Below are 18,688 nucleotides of genomic sequence, written 5' to 3' on the forward strand. Positions count from 1 at the left end.
ATCCACAGGCAGCAGGAAGACGCTGTCACACTAAGCTTGAGCATGTAAGACCTCAAAGCCTGACCCCAGTGACAAACATCTTCCAACAAGGCCACACTTCCCCTAATAATGCCATACTTCTCAATAGTACCATTCCTTGAAATGTCGTGGGAGTAACCAATAATTTTCTAAGTGCTTTTGAAATTTAATTCAAAAGATGGCACTCATGCCTGGCTATTATTAATTGAGGCAAAATCTCTTGGCTGACTATTTTATGGACCCATGGGTAAAACTTCATAGTATTATTATACAAAATGATCACTGTTAAATTGTCCTTTGATTTCTCATCTATATACCCACGTAATAGCATACATCAGAACTCTCATCAAGGAGACATCTTTGAAATTAGATAATGAGTAATGCAGAGAATTAACATTGGTCAACATGCAGAGAATAAAAATCTGTGTTCTTATCATTTCTAAGTTAGGCCATTTGTAGTTCATCCTTCCTTACAAGGTACCATGATCATTGCAGAAGATTGGGTAGAAAGAGTGTAAGAACAGTTAGTAGATGGTTATAAACCTACACACATGTAGGCGGCTGTAAGTGGACTCTGTGGCTTTAAGGAAAGAGGAGCAGATGAAGTTAGATAGAGAAACTTATGAGTAGAGAGAGAAAAGAAACTGGGACAGATAATTAATTATAAGGATGCAGCAGGAGCTTGTATACCTTGATAATAACACAAAGCTCTATTATTGCATTTAAGACCCACTCAACTACTGGTACTGGAAACCTTGCCAGCTACCCTGGACTAGATCTCAGAGGACAATCTATCATGACCAGTTTACTCTCAGCATAAATAGCAAACAGTACTTTAAGTATTTGTTCTTATACACATAGATAAGTGTAAGGCTCCAACATCATTGAGGAGTCTAGTTTTTGCAACAGAGACCATTACAGAAAACCACACCCAATGAAATTGCAGAGTTGTGGAGCCCAGTCTCAACTGATATATCTACAAAAATCTCCTGTACTTAAAGATTAACTAACACTCCAGAAGAGGGAGACAGAAAGACTGATGGAGTCAGATGATAAGGAGTTAGTTGTGAGATCGTGTCTTCAGGAAATGTGAGAAGCTAAAACCCAAGATCTCACCAACTTGACTGTCTAAACCTAAGCTTAACAAAGATGTCAGGCTCTTGTCTGCATGCACAATATGCCCTCAGTAATAGTGCCAGAATTAGGTGTGCATGCATGGGATAGGTACCAAATTGGGCTGGTCATTGGTTGGTCTTTCTTTCAGTCTCTGCTCCATTTTTGTCCCTGTATTTTCTTTAGACAGGAAAAATTCTAGGTTAAAAATTTTGAAGATAGGTGGGTGGTCCCCTGCCTCAACTGGAGGCCATGTCTATCTACTAGAGGTAAATCCAGATACTTACAGAGAACCATTGGATTGAGGTCAGGGAACAATATGGAAGAGTTAGAGGAAGGACTGAAGGAGCTGAAGGGACTGCAACCCCACAGGAAGAACAACAGTGTCAACTAACCTGGACCCTTCAGAGCTCCCAGAGACTAAGCCAAAAACCAAGGAGCATACATAGGTTGGATTATGGCCCTGGTCACATGTATGGTAGAGGATGGCCTCAGTGGGAGAGGATGCACTTAATCATGGGGGAACTTGGTGCTCCAGGGAAGACTAATGCTGGTGGGAGTGAGGTGGGGCTGAGTGGGAGAGTGGAAATGGGTGGGAGGCTGGGAGAGCACCCTCTCAGAGGTGAGGGTGAGGGAGAATGAGTTGAAGAACTCTGGGAGACTGGGAAGTGGGGCAATTTTTGGAATATAGATAAATAAAATAATTAAATACAAAAAAATGAATGAAGAAAGTCCCTCAAGATCTCAGCCTTACAAATAGAACTATTAAGAAAATAAGGGGCGGTGGCGCACGCCTGTAATACCAGCACTTGGGAGGCAGAGGCAGGCTGATTTCTGAGTTCCAGGCCAGCCTGGTCTACAGAGTGAGTTCCAGGACAGCCAGGACTACACAGAGAAACCCTGTCTCGAAAAACCAAAAAAAAATAATAAAAATAAGAATAAGAAGAAAAAGTACCTGAAAATCTGAAACAGATAAAGGAGGAATATATGGGAGTACTTAAAGAAAGGAAAGGGAAAAGAAAATGATGTAATTATTAACTCAAACATGAAAGAAAATGTGTAAGAGAAAACGGGGTAGATTTGATCCCCCCCAAAATATATATAAATTTGTAAAAGGTCAATAGCAATAGTAATAAAAGATCAATAAAGAAACATTGTGTTAAAAGAACAAATTTACATAATTAAATATTAAGAATAGAAAAATAAACAAATTACATGTACTATTATCAATTTTGTAGGGCAGAATTGTGTGTGTGTGTGTGTGTGTCTGTGTGTGTGTGTATGTTTATGGAGTGCTTATGTGAATATTTATTGAAACACATGAGTATACAAGGAATACCAGTTTTACAACTTCCCAGAAGTGGTTCTCTAGGTCAAAGAAATTGAGAAAATTTTTGATTAATTTTGCATATCATATTAATCATTTTCTATTTTAATACATATATATAAAAATATATGTAATATATATACATATATGTATATGATTGTACATATACAATTATATATGTATGATACATATATGTATTATACATATACAATTATTACACATATACATATATACACATATATATGTATATATGTGTATATATGTATATGTGTAATAATTGTTAAAGGCAATTGCTTATAAAAAAGTAATTATTTCTGTCTATGAAGTTAAATGCTTACATGATAAAAACAGGGGCAAGAGAGACACTTCTGTAATGATTTTATCTATGGGCACAGAGTGAAATACTCTGGTGCAATATGGTTAATAAAGGCATCTCTTTGATTTGTTTAATTTTTTTTGTTATTTATTTTATGGCTAGATAAGACCATCCTCTGCTACATATGCAACTGGAACCATGGGTCTCTCCCTCCATGTGTATTCTTTGGTTGGTGGTTTATTCCCTGGGAGCTCTGTTGTTCTCCCTATGGGATTGCAAACCCCTTCAGTTCCTTCACTTCTTCCCCTAACTCCTCCACTGGGAGCACTATGCTCAGTCCTATGGTTGGCTGTAATCATCCACATCTGTATTTGTCAGGCTCTGGCAGAGCCTCTCAGGGGACAGCTAACCAGACTCCTGTCAGCAAGCTCTTCTTGACATCAGCCATAGTGTCTGGGTTTGGTGTTTGCAGATGGGTTGTATCACTAGTTGTGGCAGTCTCTGGATGAGCCTTTCCTTCAGTCTCTGCTCCACTCTTTGTTCCTGCATTTCCTTTAGACAGGAGCAATTCTGAGTTAATATTTTTGAGATGGGTGGGTAATTCTATTCCTCAACTGGGGCTATGGCAAACCTCTGGATATGGTCTTTACAAGTTCTCTGTACTTTGTTGGTCTTTTAGGCCAATGTCATCCCTATTGAGTCCTGGGAACCTCTTAGGTCCCTAGCGTCTAGAACTTTCTAGTGACTACCTTCAGTTTCCCATCCTCTACTGCTACACACCTCCATTCAATTTCCTGACTCTGTATTCTGTCTGGTCTCCTCCCACATCTTATCTTGCCCCTTTTATCCCTCTCACTCCTCCCTCCCTCCAGCTCCCTCCCTTCCTCTACTCCCCTTGATTATTTTCTTCCTCCTTCTGAGTAGGATTGAAGCACCCACACTTTGGTCTTCTGTCTCCTTGGGTTTCATATGGTCTGTGAGATGTATTGTGTGTATTCTAAGCTTTTTTTTTTCTAATATCCACGTATCAGCCAGTACATACCATGTACGTTCTTTTGTGACTGGATTATCTCACTCAGAATATTTTCTAGTTCCATCCATTTGCCTGTGCATTTTATGAATTTATTGATTTTAATGGCTGAGTAGTACTCCATTGTGTAAATGTATCACATTTTCTGTATCCAATCCTCTGTTGAATGACATCTGATTTGTTTCTAGTTTCTGGCTATTATAAATAAGGCAGCTATGAACATTGTGGAGCATGTGCCCCTGTTATATGTTGGAGCGTCTTTTGGGTATATGCCCAGGAGTGGTATAGCATAGTCTGCAGGATAGCATAGTCTTAGGATCTTCATTTTGCATTCTTTCTACCAAGACTCTGAAGCTTCATTTTATATCACTGGGCACTCTAGTATAATAATCTGGGCACATGGTACGTTTTTATGTAATTCTTTATACAACAAACAAATATTTTTTGAACTTTAGAACTGGCAGATGAATATAGTAGTAAAGATCTCATTCAGTACATGAAGAATATGTATATATTTTATTTATTTATTTATAACTTGAGTGAGGGTTATTCCACAGCTTAGACTATTTTAGAATGTTTTTGGAATTTTGTAAAACAAGAAATAAGTATAATACGGAAGATAAAAGTAAGGATCTTACTAAGTATGAATACGTATTTAGAATATTTATAAATGATTATTAAAATAAGATGTACTGGTAAAATTATTTCCTAACTAATATGTATAGTTGTATGCATTAACTAAACAGCCTAATATTATAAGATAACAGAAAATTTCACATGGTCTAAGAGTTTTACCAAAGTGATCTTTCCCAGCATTCTGGATCCTGGCTAAGTGTTAAAGTACTATCTCTTGTGAAAAAAAAAAAATTTAGTCCTGCATTTGCATGACTGTAAATGTGGCAATATGGTAAAAGACTTTAATTTTTAAATGCTACATGTAAAATTTATCAAAGCACCAAACACCAGGGTAAAATTATTCCCTAATTAATACGTGGAGATATATATATGTTAGTTCAATAGCTCTCATTCATTCAGTGATTCTATTCAGTGTGGGCAACTAGATATTAACCTATGTACTGGATGTGAAGTGATGGCAAAAATATATTCATTCTAGTCATAATTAAGAAATGTGAGCATATAACAAAAAAACACAATGTTTCACTATGGTATACAAAATATACTTACAATATTGTAATTTTTCACACATAGACTGAATCTCAAAGTATAATATAAAAGTATTTATAATTTAGATATCTAAATAATTATTGTGAAATATTTTGACAAATCTGTTTTTACCAAGTTGTCAGATAAAACAAACAAAAAGGATGAGATAATCCTTTTGACAACAAAATGTAACTCATTTTATTATAGCAACTATAACTCAGTCGTATAGAGTATTTTAGCTTTTTAAATTCATTGAACTTTGTCTTTTAATATCATCATTTACAGTTAAAAGTCTTCGAAGTCTTTTACAATGCTCCAAATAACACAAAGATTTGCTCTCCTGTACTCAGCAGGAAAAGTACTACTCCTGAAAAACATCTGAGTGGACATTTTAGTTCCATGGCATTCTTATTGAGATCCTCATGCTTAAGTAAATCAACAGGACTGTTCACCATTAAAAAAAAAAGCTATGCAAGGAATCTACACCCTGATCTGACCTGAGGGAAGAGCTTCAAAAGCAGCACTCTCAAATGAAGGATCAAGTTACCAGAATTCTTCTTAACCATGATTTTAAACAACATATCTACAGGAATGAGGAAAAAAATTGGAAATAACTGAAAACAAATTCTGTATTTGACAAATATTGACAAATATTACTGAAAACTGACATGCAGATACCTGTTCAAAAACATAAAACAAATCAAAAGGCCACCAGAAATAATAAAAAAATACTTTAAATTACATACCACCTTCTGAAGGCTCCATTTAGCATTTCTGTGAAAGAAAGCAAAAGCAAGCAATATTATACTCTAAAATAGTATGGGAAAAGGAATACAAAACTGCCTGTACTTTTGTAACAGTAGGCCTTTTTAAATCAGGAGCTAACCTGATTTAAAACAGGATTTAATTATTTAACTCAGGAAATTAACCACTTATTGAGATAAGTGAATCAAGAACCTGTTAGCATGTTCCACACAGATGGATTAACCAACAGATATTTTTTTGAATAAAGATTCCGTAATTTCTTAGGACATTCATTAAAAAGGTAAATATTTAAGGACATGATATGTAAATGTTGAAGTCATAAGAGGACTACAGTTAAATAACAAGACACTTTCCTTCACAAGTGAAACACTACAGTAAATTAAAATGTTCCATGACACTTAAAGAATGGGCGTGGTATCAGAAATGGTTGTGATATTTTGTAGTAACCTTCTTACTGGAAGTGTTGAGATCTCATTCCTTCACACAGCTGCTACATTTTATCACTTTCTCTGTGTCAATAAATGTGCAGGATCCCGTGCTACTCAACCCCTCTGTGTGAGAGAGTTTTTTGGTGAAGATTTTTTTAAAGCTAGTACTGCCAAATAAATTCTCTTTTAAAAATGAAATTTATGGAGAAAATACTGACAAATTGTTTGTTCGTTATTTCCTACATCCACCAAACTCTGTTTTGAAGCATTTAATTACATAACTGTGTATTTAATTAGGTATTTTATGTGTGTTTTAAATATACATATTCATGCATATATATTTCAATATTCATGCAAAATTGTTCTAGTTATTGCTTCTGAGAATATGCTGCTTTATAACCTATATCTAATAATGTTACCTGAAACAGAATACTCTTTTAGCATATGGATTTATTGAAAGTAGTGCCTAAGGCAAGGATTACAGTGTTGATTCTTTATATGAGAACTGCAAGGTAAGGAAAATAACATTTTAAGGAGGAGGAAAGGAAGTGAGACAAACAAGTAAAACAGGGCCATGATAGTTGATTTTAGGTATGATATTGACTTGATCAAAGAACGCCTTCCTCATTGCTAACCGTAACTTTTCTATACATGTGTGAAGCATCTCCAGAAGAAATCAACCTGTAAGCTGGTAAACTAAAGTTTCTGTCACTCCATGAGAGAATGTAATATCAGTTCTACCAAGAGTTCTGAAAAAAACAAAGGTGGGGGAAAGTTGTACTTTTGTATCCTTTCTGATGCTAGCATTCCCTTTTTTGTCTACTCTATATGTTTACAGTGAACATCAAGGATATCAAATCTTTAGCTGCAAAGACCTGTCACACCAATTTTTCTGGTCCCTAGGATTCCAAGGCTGGGATAAGACACACTGCACACTTCCTTGACACTGAGTACTCTAGCCCTATGCTGGGCTGGACACTGCCAGCCCTTCTGGGTCCAAGGAGCCCACACTTCTTCTAGGCCACACTACCCATGTCCATATTTCTTACATGATAGGTAACAAAATCTCTGTTTCCATAACTAGAAGAGTGGGGTCTTATGATTAATCTATTCTCATTTATCCATCAATCTATCTATCTGTTCATCCACCTGACTGTTTACACACCTTAAAAGGTCTGCTTATCTATTAAGATCCCTTATGAACACAACTGAAAATTATTTCTTTAACACAGACAGATCATCAGAATCATGTTAGTGTGATACCTTGAATTTCTCAGATTATTGTAGACCTATTAGGAGAAGAGGAAATTACCCGAATATAAGATTAAAGAGATTTACATAAGATTCTCTAGCACAAGGTTATATAGTTGTTGCTCCACTTCCTATAATATGAAAGATCACAGGTAGTTTGAATCTTGACACCCCACAGCTCTTTGATCATTGCCACATAATAAAACTATATACTGGCAGAGACAGAGACTCAAAATTTATCTTTGTTAGTATGTTTTCATATCCCACATGCTTGGATGTTTGTGAATACTGTCTTTGATCCTGCTATTATTGTACATTTCTATAAATTTTTATTCTTTAATGAAAGGGTTGTTTGCCCAATTAAGGAAGCACTCCCTGATATCTGTTACCACCAAGCGGTCAGAAACATGTCACCAAGAACCATCATGAATCTCATTTACCACACTAAAAAGCATACTTCAGCACACAATAGTATGTAGTTTAGATAGAAGCTACTATATTTTTAAATATTTGTAACTAAGAAGTAAAATTTGCTCTGTCTGGGGGTTCATTTTCAGGTTCAAGCCATGTACTTTGCCTGCCAACATGTTGATGTTGTAAAAGACAAGCTTTAACATAATGGGCAAGAATAAGAGTATTCCCAGGACAAAAAGGTGTAGCATGGTCAAGCTATATATGCCATTCTTGAAGGTTGAAAAAAAATAGAAATACTGACCTCAGGCCATAGGTAATTTTATCTGCAGTATCTACCGCATCAATGCTCAGCCTAGCAGCATTCTTGAAATTCATAAGCTTGCTATGTAACATTAAAACATCCAGAGAGGTGTTAGAATTATGGCAAATACACTGAAAGTGTCTTTAAACTTCTTCCTAATTGTAATGAATACCACCGTAATTTTAGAACTAACATAAATTTGGTGGTATTTGGCATGACTCTCAAGATGGCTCCTTAACCTTAATTTCTGAACCTCCCTCAAATAATTTGAATACAATAAAGAGCATCAATCCATTCTTCCAAATGACTATCTAAATCCTCTGGTATATTCAACACATTAGGAACATTTTTTGTTAAATGGTTAACAAAAGTAGCTGTCTTAACTTCTTGTGTCACAGCAGTTGCAGAAGCAGTGGTGCTAGCAATTAATGCAATTAAAGCTGTTATACCAGCAATAATCAAGTCCACTACCCTCTTACTTCTGCTTAAAGCCTGACTCACTTCTTTCAGTACTTGCAAGGTATTTTTAGAATACAAAGGTTCTGTGATAGTAAGGGCAGTAAAACAAAAGCTGGTTGATAGATCTCCATAACTGACATGCCAGATTTTAAAACACAAACATAATTAGAAGGTATAAAATGAATGCAACTTATATTAAATACGGTAGAAGAAACAAAAGTATTTTTAGCTTGACAATTAAAAGAGCCTTAACGCATGTGCTAATGCTTGTTTGAAATCGAGTTCCTGCCCCAACTTTATCTCTTGCTAACATAACATCATAGAGAACTGCAGCTAATTTCCATATATGTCTCTGAAAATGTCCAGAACCAGACTTCCAAAGGAAGACTTTTATTTCCAATATTGGATTGATTTCTAGACCAGTCCATGATTGAGTCTGAATAACTGGTCACATCTAAGAGCATTATAAGAGTCATTATAACTTCTCCTTTTGATTCTCTGTTCCACAAGGTGTAAAAACTTGAGGCAAAGAAGCTTGTCCCATCACGGGTATGGGTAAGCAATGGTGAATAGGAAACATATGTCCAATACAGCTTGTCAGTCACCAGCAAGCCAAGGATGGGTAAGATTTTGCACAGAGCCTTACCAACCTAAGACAGAGATGCATTACTTTGGATAATACATATTCCATGATAGGTAAGGAAGGCCTTCTTGTCAGAATGACCTAAGACAAGCTCAGTCTTGTTAATGAATTAAAAAAATATGGAGAGGCAGAGACCCTTTGGTGCTGCTTAGCAAGTATCTGACATGGGTCAAGGACAAGGAAATGGGCTGCTTGGCAGGAATATGACATTGGCCAAGGACAAGGAAGTAGGCTTCAGACAGGAATATGACTTTAGTCTAGAACAAATAAATAATTTCAGGTAGGAATCTAAATCTTAGACTAGAACAAAGAAATAATTTCAGATAGGAATCTAAATTTTAGGCTAGAACAAGGAAGTAGGCTTCAGACACAAAAATGATTTTGGGTTAGCACAGGGAAGTAGGCTCAGATATTTTGTTCATCAGATAAGTCCTTAGAAACAGTGATCACAAGAGTGTACACATAATTGGGTTTAATGCCTTGCTTGTTCTTTGACTATTTGTGATTATTGTCTTGCTTGTTCCTTGATTATTTGCATCTATTATATTACTAGACCTTCAACCTAGAACTGACCTTAATACAAGCATGTAATTAAAATCGTATAAAAGCAAGGAGTAGGGGGATGGGATAGGTGTTCTAGAGAGGAGAAATGGGGAAAGAGGATGACATCTGAAATGTAAATAAATAAAATATCCAATAAAAAAGAAAAAAGTGTAATTTGCAATGTATTTGAAATAGACATAACTCTAAATATAGTTAATATCAACTGTTTCAATTGGGAATATCAAAAGTTCATAAGTAACAGATAATGCTTTATATTATACATAGGCATACATACACACACACACACACACACACAAACACAAACACACGAGAGAGAGAGGGAGAGAGAGAGAGAGAGAGAGAGAGAGACATAGAGACAGAGAAATACAGCGACTGAGAAAGACATACAGAGAGAGAAATAATTTATTGGAGGGATTGGGTCTCATGATTATGGATGACAAGAAGTCATATCATAGATTGTGTGCAATATGGTACCAAGAAACGTGGCATCATGACTCAATCTAAGTGTTCATGCCTAGAAACCAGGGACCCAGGAAGTCTGAAAGAACTGGGAGCCACTGCTGTATCTTAGGGCCAGATGGCTGAAAACCTAGCACTAATTTCTTAATTTTTAAAAGATTTATTAATTTGTATGCATAAGTGTTTGTCTGCATTTATGTATATATGCCACCGGTAGGTCAGAAGAAGGAATAAGGTACCCTGGAATTTGAATCATAAATGGTTCTTAGATGGACATTGCACCAGGCATCAACCTTCAGGTCTTTTGCAAGAGAAGAAAGTGTTTGTAATCCCTAAGGCACCTCTCTAGCCCCCAAATTGTAAAAGCCAGGCAAGATATTTTTTTTAAACCAGAGGAGAGAACCAGTGTTTGCCCTTGTGTTACTTTTTGTCCTACTTAGGCCCAACTGTTTCAGTAGAGCACAGGATTTCAAAAGTGTATCTTTCCTATTGGCTCAAATGGCAAACTCACACACACACCTGGCACATAAAATATTATAATCAAACTCCATACTACTTGATAATGTACTTTCAGCAGGTGTAGGATGAACTCAGTATGGACCAAGCACTGCATAGCTAAAGTCCTACCAGCTGAATATTCTTTAATCAAGTACAGATAACACACCAAATCAGCTATAGAACCTACATATTGACAAATACTTAAACAACTTAAATGACATCACTGTCAATATTTCTTAGGTTTATGAATAAATTAAACATCAATGCCTATTTAATTAGATGGTTATTATAGTCACAGACTCATTATGCAGCCCATCTGGCCTTAAACTTCCCATCCTCTCACTGCAGAGTGCTGGGTACTGGGATTAGCAGTACTTGCGACTGTGCCTCATTGCCTTAACATAGCATGGTAAGCTTATTGGGTTTATTCTATTCTAAAAGTCACAGTAACACAATCAATGCATGTACAATAATTTCTAGATGAATATGTAATAAAAAAGTAAATGAGAAAGTCCTGTAAATGAGTTGATGTTACACAGCTGAAAGTCCCATTCTGCCTCTGTAATAGTCAGTGCAGAAATTCATTGCTCTTTAAGTGAATGTCCAGACGAAGCACATTTTAGTACTTCTAAAAGTCACTATCAACTAGCTGCTGTTGGCCCTTAGAGGAAATTAACTTGGCATATTTTGGTTAAATAATCTCTAGCATCTTTAGCATTTAATTTTAGGTGTCAATTCTTTGTCCACATATCATGTAATTAATTGTTCTTTAACAAAATGTAACCAAATTCTGGTTTTCACTTATCCCAATTACAAAGCACTGCTGACATTCAGCAGTGATGAACCATTCTATCTGGCAGTAAGGCCTAAGGGAGAAATCAAGTAGCTATTTAAATTAACGACAGTTGAAAATTAATTCAGTTTGAGCCAGTTAAGTATCACAGAAGCAAAATAAATTACAAAGTTAGAAGGTCAAAATATCTGGATTAAAATCTTATCATCACTACTTTATCTTTTTGAAATATTCTTTCTAAAAATGTTTGAATTTGAAGTACTGTGTTAGGTGCTGATATAGCAGGAAACTAAACTAACATAACTTTACTCCTCCTGCATCATCAGGGCTAATGTATCAGTTTAAGACCATTGTAGTGACACCTAGCATAATGCTTAGGCTTCAAACAAATTTGTATAATAAAATAAAGATACTTACAAATTTGAAAGGAAACCTGAAGTGAAAGCACAGAATCGTGGATGAAGTAAATGAATTAACTTGTAGGAGCAGTCAGGGAAGATCCATTAAAAAGACATTTCAACTAAAATCTATAAAACAGGCTAAGGGTAAGCCAAAAAGGAGGCAACTGATAAATGAGATAAATGTTGGGTTTGAATGTTTTACTTTTCTAATGAAACATCATTAACTGACATAAGAAATTAAAGATGTATATCTATATTGCTATAGATAAAAAGTATGTAAATAAAAAGAAAGATCTATTGACATTATCAACAGATGCTTTTAAATAGGATATTGGTGCACTGGCCTAGAAACTTAAAAAGGGATGAGGGTGGACACTTATATGGAAGCCATTGGATTATAATATTAAAGCATATACGACTGATGAAAGCATCCGAGAGGGTATTCTGACATGTTTTAAAATGTATGTTAGTTTTATTTTCAGTAATTGTGTAGAAATACCCACCCAAAGTGTGCATTAGAAACATATTAGATGTTCAGTTGCAGGAGTCACTGCTGACCCACTTACTCAAAATTGCATTTTGAAGACACTTAGTAGATCATTACACTAAAGTTTGAAAAGTTCTTTTTAAAAGAGAATAGGTTGGGAAAGAAAACTGAGCACATATAGTGGAAATGAAAACTAGACAAATATAGCACCTCAAAAGATACTTGCAGAGGGTAACTGACAGTGTAATGGACAGAACTCAGTGCTTTAAGGTGCTAGAAACAGTGTGTGCTTCCTTTAGCAGCAAAGCGAATGACAAAGGATAGGGAACAATGTTAATGGAAATCAAAATTCCCCTGGTGGTAAAATTAATGAAAAGTGATCAAATACATGGGCAGACCCCTTCTAGAAGCTTGAATGGAGAGTTAGGATAACTTGCAAAGAGAGAAGAATGTGATTGTGGTGAGAGAATCAACATATAGGTTTTTGACACAAACACTGATACATGATGTCAAAATGCTACAGAGAATACTTGGTCATGTAGAGAAAAATCATGGAAACTAAGGAAGGATGGAAAATATAAAGGATGTTAGTGATATGAAGGGGAGACCTGAGGAATTTCCACAAACTTTACATTTTATTCGGTGGTTTAAAAAATAAAGAGAAATAATTGCTCATGCTTAGAGACTCATGGTAGGGGCTATAAATTATACTTTTATAAGAGAAGGTCAGTTTCCAAAGCAAAGATTGCAAACTGTACAGTAGGGAGGAAAAGGGAATATTTTATTCTGCATAGATAAAATTATTCATTTTAATGGTACTTGAAATTAGGCCATTATGTTACTCCAGCAAACCTACTTCATTCTTTCCATCCTGATTTAATTTGACAATAGATATCTTATGAATGTTTTCTAAAAACTTTAGAATACCTAGTGATAATAATACATTTATGATAAAAGTTGATAATAAGCACAAGTCAAGTTGTGCAGTGACCAACAGAACTCTTTCTATACATAGAAGTAAAGCATAATTAATTTCATCCTGATTCATGTTTCTCTTCACATGAAAGAGATTGTCATGGAACACTAGGAAGTCATCATAACAACAAGAGAAAAGGAAGCTGTTGTATAACATTTTATAAAATGCATGAACATACTTTATTATGTTTTGTTTCATAGTTAACTATTGTTTGTTTTTATTATACTAATGAGGTTTTAAATAGTTTTGATATTTTATTTGAAGTGAATGTTTCTCTAATTATTTTTATTCATATTATGCTTTCCTATGGACAAATAGCTAATATACACAAACATCTTTAAAGGAAAACTGAAACCTAATTATAAAGCATAAGAAAGAAAAATGAGATCAAGAAAATAGTAACATGACAATTTTAAAAATTATATTCATAATTGAACTCATTCTTTGTCATGAGTGGGTATTGATATAAACTGTGTTTTCTAGTTGATAACAAATATTATGTTTCATCATTTCTACTCAGCAAATTGTATTTGTCTATTGGTTATAAAAAACACTTGCACAATCATTCTTACATACTTTACAAAATAAGAGTTTCTTATAACTTGAAAAGGAATAAGCAATAAAAGTATTATATTATTTAGGGAATATTATATACACCTATTTGCAAAATATCTATGGTAATAAAACATTTTAGGACACCATTGAAGGTAGCCTTGGCAACAGCCAAATGATTATTGAAATAATCTCTGCAAGCTAAGGTGTTTGAAGAAATCCTAACAGTTGGGAATAAAAGACAAATGCAGAAGGGTTAGGAAGATAAAGCAGAGGTGATTTTCACCACTCTAAGCAAACTTCTGAGGGCTTAAAGGAACGAAAACACATGAGAAAAATGGACAATTCATCCTTGTGAAGGCCAGATCAATCCACAGTGAAACAGGCTCTGGCCTAATTAACAGGTAAGGGTTACTCTTTCTATGTTTCTATCTATCAATATATAGACCTATCTGTAGAGTTATAAATACCATCATCTAAATATCATCATGTCTCAAGAATATACTGTGTCTATGTATCTATGTATCTATATCTCTCTACTATATATAATCTGTCATCATCATCATCATCATTACAAATGTCTGATAATAAATAGTATTCTGAAATGGGTTTCCATTTGCCAATGACAATAATCTTAATGTAATCTCAAATTGGTTAAACTAATACAATCAATTATTTAAAAATTAATATTTCTGAATTCTTTGAGAATTTTGTACAATGGATTTTAACCATATTGATCCTCCATCTTCTCCGAGACCTATCATCTCTACTCTCACTTCACTACGTACCCAAGTTTGAATTTTATTCTTTTGTAATTTAAGTGCATGGAATCTAGGTTTTTACTGTCCAAATCCTCTTGAGAATGGAGAGTGCCTTGAAGTGTCACCAGGCTAAGGAGGGTCACATTGTCAAAGAAAATTCACTACCTTCCAGTATTGGATAAAATTATGGAACATGTTTATGAATATAACATATGAATGCACAGGAATTGTACCAGCATACATGTACTAGACCTTCTCAAGTTCAATCTAGACAAGGAATTATTCTGTAACCTGCATGCATGGCTCATCTAAAGGATTTCATAAAGGCAATAACAAAATGAACTGGTTCTTTAAAGGATATATGTAATATGCATTAATGAAAAAACTAGATAAAGGCTTCATTAGGCATGTCATAAAATTTCTATGACTCTAGTTATGGTCATAAGATTTCCATTTTTTTCTTTTATTTTTCCATGGAATAGTGTAGAAAAGAAGGAACAAGGAAACAAAAGAAAGAAAGCGACTGGATAACATTAGGTTATGTCTGATTTAGATAAATTTTCTAGATTTGGGGGAGGAAATAGTCTAATTTGAATCTGTTCCCTGTTTTACTTTTATTTATTGCAATTAAAAAGAAAATGTAGTACATCTACACAATGGAATACTGTCCAGCTATTAAAAACAAAGACATTATCAAATATGGAGTCAAATGGATGAATCTTGAGACTATCATCCTTAGTGAGATAACTCAGAACCAGAAAGGCACATATGGTATGTATTCACTGATAAGGCAATATTGATCATAAAGAGCAGGATAATCATACAACAATCCACAGACCCAAAGAAACTGAGTAATAAAGAGGGCCCAAGGGAGGATTTGTGAATCTTACTCATAAAAAGAAACAAAATAGTTATCAGAGATGTGTGGAAAGAAGGATGTTGTGAGGAGGGTAACAGGGATGGCAATCAAGTGTGGGTAGAGGGGGCTGAGAGATTGGCAGGAATGATAACGGAAATGGTGGGGAGCATCTTTGGGAGTAGCTAAAGGCATAGGACTGGGGAGGCTATGGGTAGTCTATCTAGGAGATTTAGCTGATTTTTACCAGAGGAATATATACACTGAAGTGGCCACCTTCAACACAACCGCAAAATCTTTAACTCAGTATTTGTCTTGCCTATAAGACGTGTACAGATAAAGGTGGAACAGAGCCAAAAAAAAAAAACAAAAAAAAACAGCCATCAATGACTGCCCCAATTTGAGACATCCTAAGAGTTTTAGGTTCATGCATGATTATACCAACACTGCAAGGAATGTCTAGGTATCATTAGACATCGAAAGAGTCCATTTAAGGATACTAGTGAGACCATAGATACAAGTGCTGTCCATAACCTTTGGTAGGTACAGTTCAGCACCTTGTGACCAGAACTTCAGAAGGAAGTTACAGAAATTAATGATTACCTAATTCCTATTAGGAAATCAGCTGAGTTTATTCTTGCTTTGTTCTTCTATTGGGAGACTGTTGACTCTTTGTCATTGTATGTTAGAATTACATAAAGTCATATCATCTTGAATTTTGTAAACTACACACACCTTCATGCCTTGAAATTCAGGAGGACTTTAAGACTTGGAATTTTGAGAAATGTTGGAATTATTAAAATTTCAGTGATTTTTAGAATTGTTTAAATGCTTTTTGGACTAGAAGACTACCATGATCTACTGTAGACAAGAACAAATTCTATCATTTAAGTCTGAATGTTCTCCAAATTCTGATATAATATAAAGCCTTGGTCACCATCCTGTTACCCTGAAAGGAAGAGGTAGCATCTGTAGGAGGTTTGAGCTACTTGAAAGGAATTATGTCATTGGGATGGGCTCAGAGAAGTCAAAATATGACCCCAGATATATTACTGACTCTGCTCCCAAGATGTCATGAAATTAGTACTTTGCTTCATCATGAGTGACTTGCCATGTATTCTGCTTTCCAGGAAACCCAAAATGAAACCACAAGACCCTTAAATTCTTTCATTCTTTAAAATGGTTCATCTCAGGTATTTGTAGCAATAATAGAAGGCTTACGAGCACATTCCTTAAAGACAAAAACCACCAGTATGTTTAGTGTTAAGTAAACCTTTAACTTACTTTGAAACGGCAATGCTGCATTTTATTCTAGCAATTATATTTTTCACAAATCTCATGATTTATGGAACATGGAAGAGAATACTAAAAGCTTTGTATCTCTGTGGGGAAGTAAATACCAAGGCCCTGCACATGTTATTCATTTCATCTAACAATTACTTAAAACAACACATAAAGTGAGGAAATTACCATAGTAATGCAACTGTATCATATAGAATATGTCAAAACTATTTCCACATAAACATTGGCCATTAATAAATGAAGACCCTTAAAATTTTCCTTTTAATAAATTCAAATTTTCCAAAATCCACCATAAAACAAAAAGTGAAAAGCCTAGAAGGAAATAACAAACATAAGCACTGGAGGAAAATAATGATCAAAATTGATATGCATGTGACAAAAATGTGTGAATTCAAAAGCAAACATGTTTAAAGGACTGTGAGAAATTTGTAAGAAAGTAGAGAATTTTAAAATGGATATGAGGAAGTTATGAAAACTGATACAAATTGAATAGTTAGGTAGGAACTAAATGTATTAATGGAAAATACTCTATGATATTAGCCCAAGATTAAATTTTGCAGAAGAAATAGAAATATGATTATTGAATATGAAGACATAGAGATAGAGTCTACTAGAAAGGAAAATGCAGACAAAATTTGAAAACTAAAGGAGCACCTGGAACATGAAGACCAATGTCAAATGGCTTGATATCAGTACAGCTATGAATCATGTCATAGAACAGAAAGTACATGGAATAGAAAATATTTTAAAGAAATATTGAATAAATGTTGCATAAATAAAAAACCTGTGAACATACAACATTTGAAGAGGCTTGATAAACATTTTGAGTATACAAACTCACAAAAAAGCCAAGATATTCAATACTAGAAATAATGACATATTCTTATATGTAATCATAAAAGAAGAAGAAAGATGAAAAATGGGAGGAGGAGAAGGAGAAGAAGAGGAGGAAGAAAAAGGGGGAGGAGAAGAAGGAAGAGGAAAAAGAGGAGGAGGAGGAAGGGAAGAAGCAGAAGAAATTGTGGATAAATTAAGATACGGGCATAAATAGTGGCACCATTAAGGTGATGAAGGTATGAGATAGAAGAAGTGGTACAGGGGTCTATTCTTCATGTCTGGAGAGGAGCATTAGCATATAAAATTCCTTGTCTGAGTCATTATGGGCACCTTCAGAGTAGGTAACTTATAGTAGCAAAATGAATAGATATTTAGAATCACAGGGATTTAGAGTTAGAAAAAACAACAAACAAATAAATAGAGTGAGAGGAAAGGGAGTGGAAAGTTGTAAAGGGATTTTAATCCAGCAAAAGAGCTACTCTGGTAAGGGATTAAATGGAAAGACTTCGGTCTATATGATTCAGCTGGAATGCAGACATGCCACATATTTTTAGTCTCTGGCTGAAATATAGACACCCTGTTAGTACACACCTTTAATCCCAAACAATAAAAGTAAGGCTAGTTTATAGAAGGAAGCAACCATGTTTCAAAATATTTAATTGAGGTTCAGATAAAATGATGAATTAGAGAAAGATTTGACAGAATGCATCAGAGATAGAATTTGCCCAACTCTCAGCAGAACAAACAAGAAAGAGTTGAGTTAAAAGAGCCGGGTGGTGGTGGTGCATGCCTTTAATCCCAGCACTTGGGAGGCAGAGGCAGGCGGATTTCTGAGTTCAAGGCCAGCCTGGTCTACAGAGTGAGTTCCAGGACAGCCAGGACTACACAACACAGAGAAACCTTGTTTCGAAAAACCAAAAAAAAAAAAGAAAAGAGCAATGCAGAGAGAGGGAGGGAGGGAGGGGGAGAGAGA

The sequence above is a fragment of the Grammomys surdaster genome, unplaced genomic scaffold, assembly GCF_004785775.1.
Source record: "Grammomys surdaster isolate TR1022 unplaced genomic scaffold, NIH_TR_1.0 63, whole genome shotgun sequence".
Lineage (NCBI taxonomy): Eukaryota > Metazoa > Chordata > Mammalia > Rodentia > Muridae > Grammomys > Grammomys surdaster.